Below are 4,012 nucleotides of genomic sequence, written 5' to 3' on the forward strand. Positions count from 1 at the left end.
TCAAGATTAACGAATATTTTCTAAGTGCCAACGGCTGCTCCGCCGTAAAGCGTCCGACTCGGCTGGTTCCCGATGTCGGCCAGAACAAGTGAACATTCGGCCTCTTCCCCTGGAGGTCCGTTCAAGATTAACGAATATCTTCTAAGTGCCAACGGCTCTTGCGCCGAAAAGCGTCCGCCTGGGCTGGTTCCTGATGTCGGCCAGAACAAGTGAAAATTCGGCCTCTTCCCCTGGAGGTCCGTTCAAGATTAACGAATATTTTCTAAGTGCCAACGGCTCTTGCGCCGAAAAGCGTCCGCCTCGGCTGGTTCCCGCGGTCGGACACAAAATGTGTCAATTCGGCCTCTCTGAGGTACCAGGGGTGGGCTTTATGTACTTGGTCCCCCCACTTAGTGTACTCATCACTTTACCCCCCTTTCGCAAAATATAGTCGGCACGTATGTGCAGAACTGTTTATTTTCATTTTAAAAATTGTCTAAGTGCCAGCGGAAGCTGTCACACGAACTGTCCGAGCTACCACGGTGCCCATCCCGGGCAGTGACGGCAAAAGGCCGATGTGTGTTTATGGAAGTCTGAATAATTTCTAAGTGCCAACGGCTGCTCCGCCGTAAAGTGTCCGCCTCGGCTGGTTCCCTTGGTCGGCCAGAACAAGTGAAAATTCGGCCTCTTCCCCTGGAGGTCCGGAACATTTTGGCGAATATTTCCTAAGTGCCAACGGCTGCTCCGCCGTAAAGTGTCCGCCTCGGCCGGTTCACCCGGTCGGCCAGAACAAGTGAAAATTTGGCCTCTTCCCCTGGAGGTCCGGAACATTTTGGCGAATATTTCCTAAGTGCCAACGGCTGCTCCGCCGTAAAGTGTCCGACTCGGCTGGTTCCCGATGTCGGCCAGAACAAGTGAAAATTCGGCCTCTTCCCCTGGAGGTCCGTTCAAGATTAACGAATATTTCCTAAGTGCCAACGGCTGCTCCGCCGTAAAGCGTCCGACTCGGCTGGTTCCCGATGTCGGCCAGAACAAGTGAAAATTCGGCCTCTTCCCCTGGAGGTCCGTTCAAGATTAACGAATATTTCCTAAGTGCCAACGGCTGCTCCGCCGTAAAGCGTCCGACTCGGCTGGTTCCCGATGTCGGCCAGAACAAGTGAAAAATCGGCCTCTTCCCCTGGAAGTCCGGCCGAGTTAAGGCAAATATTTCCTAAGTGCCAACGGCTGCTCAGCCTTAAAGTGTCCGACTCGGCTGGTTCCCGATGTCGGCCAGAACAAGTGAAAATCCGGCCTCTTCCCCTGGAAGTCCGGCCGAGTTAAGGCAAATATTTCCTAAGTGCCAACGGCTGCTCAGCCTTAAAGTGTCCGACTCGGCTGGTTCCCGATGTCGGCCAGAACAAGTGAAAATCCGGCCTCTTCCCCTGGAAGTCCGGCCGAGTTAAGGCAAATATTTCCTAAGTGCCAACGGCTGCTCAGCCTTAAAGTGTCCGACTCGGCTGGTTCCCGATGTCGGCCAGAACAAGTGAAAATCCGGCCTCTTCCCCTGGAAGTCCGGCCGAGTTAAGGCAAATATTTCCTAAGTGCCAACGGCTGCTCAGCCGTAAAGTGTCCGACTCGGCTGGTTCCCGATGTCGGCCAGAACAAGTGAAAATCCGGCCTCTTCCCCTGGAAGTCCGGCCGAGTTAAGGCAAATATTTCCCAAGTGCCAACGGCTGTTCCGCCGTAAAGGGTCCGACTCGGCTGGTTCCCGATGTCGGCCAGAACAAGTGAAAATCCGGCCTCTTCCCCTGGAAGTCCGGCCGAGTTAAGGCAAATATTTCCTAAGTGCCAACGGCTGTTCCGCCGTAAAGGGTCCGACTCGGCTGGTTCCCGATGTCGGCCAGAACAAGTGAAAAATCGGCCTCTTCCCCTGGAAGTCCGGCCGAGTTCGGCGAATAGTTCCTAAGTGCCAACGGCTGCTCCGCCGTAAAGAGTCCGACTGGGCTGGTTCCCGATGTCGGCCAGAACAAGTGAAAATCCGGCCTCTTCCCCTGGAAGTCCGGCCGAGTTAAGGCAAATATTTCCTAAGTGCCAACGGCTGTTCCGCCGTAAAGGGTCCGACTCGGCTGGTTCCCGATGTCGTCCAGAACAAGTGAAAAATTGGCCTCTTCCCCTGGAAGTCCGGCCGAGTTCGGCGAATATTTCCCAAGTGCCAACGGCTGTTCCGCCGTAAAGAGTCCGACTCGGCTGGTTCCCGATGTCGGCCAGAACAAGTGAAAATTCGGCCTCTTCCCCTGGAGGTCCGTTCAAGTTTGGGGAATATTTTCTAAGTGCCAACGGCTGCTCCGCCTTAAAGCGTCCGACTCGGCTGGTTCCCGATGTCGGCCAGAACAAGTGAAAATCCGGCCTCTTCCCCTGGAAGTCCGGCCGAGTTAAGGCAAATATTTCCTAAGTGCCAACGGCTGCTCAGCCTTAAAGGGCCCGACTCGGCTGGTTCCCGATGTCGGCCAGAACAAGTGACAATTCGGCCTCTTCCCCTGGAGGTCTTTTCAAGTTTAACGAATATTTTCTAAGTGCCAACGGCTGCTCCGCCTTAAAGCGTCCGACTCGGCTGGTTCCCGATGTCGGCCAGAACAAGTGACAATTCGGCCTCTTCCCCTGGAGGTCCTTTCAAGTTTAACGAATATTTTCTAAGTGCCAACGGCTGCTCCGCCTTAAAGAGTCCGACTCGGCTGGTTCCCGATGTCGGCCAGAACAGGTGAAAATTCGGCCTCTTCCCCTGGAGGTCCGTTCAAGTTTGGCGAATATTTTCTAAGTGCCAACGGCTGCTCCGCCTTAAAGTGTCCGACTCGGCTGGTTCCCGATGTCGGGCAGAACAAGTGACAATTCGGCCTCTTCCCCTGGAAGTCCGGCCGAGTTTGGCGAATATTTTCTAAGTGCCAACGGCTGCTCCGCCGTAAAGAGTCCGACTCGGCTGGTTCCCGATGTCGGCCAGAAAAAGTGACAATTCGGCCTCTTCCCCTGGAGGTCCTTTGAAGTTTAGCGAATATTTTCTAAGTGCCAACGGCTCTTGCGCCGAAAAGCGTCCGCCTCGGCTGGTTCCCGCGGTCGGCCGTAATAGGCGAAAATTCGGCCTCTTCCCCTGGAGCGACCTCCAAATTTGGGCGAAATTTTTCTAAGTGCCTAAAGGTACCAGGGGTTTGGGTACCAGGGGTGCAGTACGAACTGGTCTTTTGTCAACCCATGTACTTTTTCTAGAGTACATGGGTTGGTCCCCCCACTTAGTGTACTCATCACTTTACCCCCCTTTCGCAAAATATAGTCAGAACGAGCATGGGGGACGCAATTGTTTTCCATGCAAATCAATTGGGCCTGGTCCGAGCGCTGGTAACGGCCGCCAGCAAGCGTCCCCTGCTCGGATAGCAGAACTGAAGAAGGCACGGCACTTCCAGAGAGAGAGAGAAAATTTTCTAAGTGCCACATTTCTCAAAAATTTTCAAAGTGCCACATCTCTCAAAAAATTTCTAAGTGCCACATCTCTCAAAAACTTTCTAAGTGCCACATCTCTGAAAAACTTTCTAAGTGCCACATCTCTGAAAAAACTTTCTAAGTGCCACGTCTCTGAAAAACTTTCTAAGTGCCACAGCACGGCTGTGAAATATTCAAAGTCCTACAGGCATTGGCAGAATGCGCGGACGGCCGTCTGCTCCCGGCGGCCGCCGCGAAGCTACTACCCCCTCCCGGGGACGGCTGTCTGCTCCCGGCAGCCGTCCTTACCCCCCTCCCCCGTTTGCACCGCCTGAAGTTAGACCCGCCTTGGTAGGGCCCCCACCGGCCCCGGCTCGCCGGCGTTGGGTGGACGGTTCCTGCCCACTTGCGGGTCCCGGTCGCTTGGCAACCGACCGGGGAGGACCAGCCGCCTCCTTAAACACAGGCTGGAAGGGAAATCCGATCAAGCTACGGAGGACCGGCCGCCTCCTTAAACACAGGCCGGAAGGGAAATCCGATCAAGCTACGGAGGACCGGTCGCCTCCCTAAACACAGGCCGGGCAAA

Source organism: Syngnathus scovelli, unplaced genomic scaffold, assembly GCF_024217435.2.
Source record: "Syngnathus scovelli strain Florida unplaced genomic scaffold, RoL_Ssco_1.2 HiC_scaffold_260, whole genome shotgun sequence".
NCBI classification, from domain to species: Eukaryota; Metazoa; Chordata; class Actinopteri; order Syngnathiformes; family Syngnathidae; genus Syngnathus; species Syngnathus scovelli.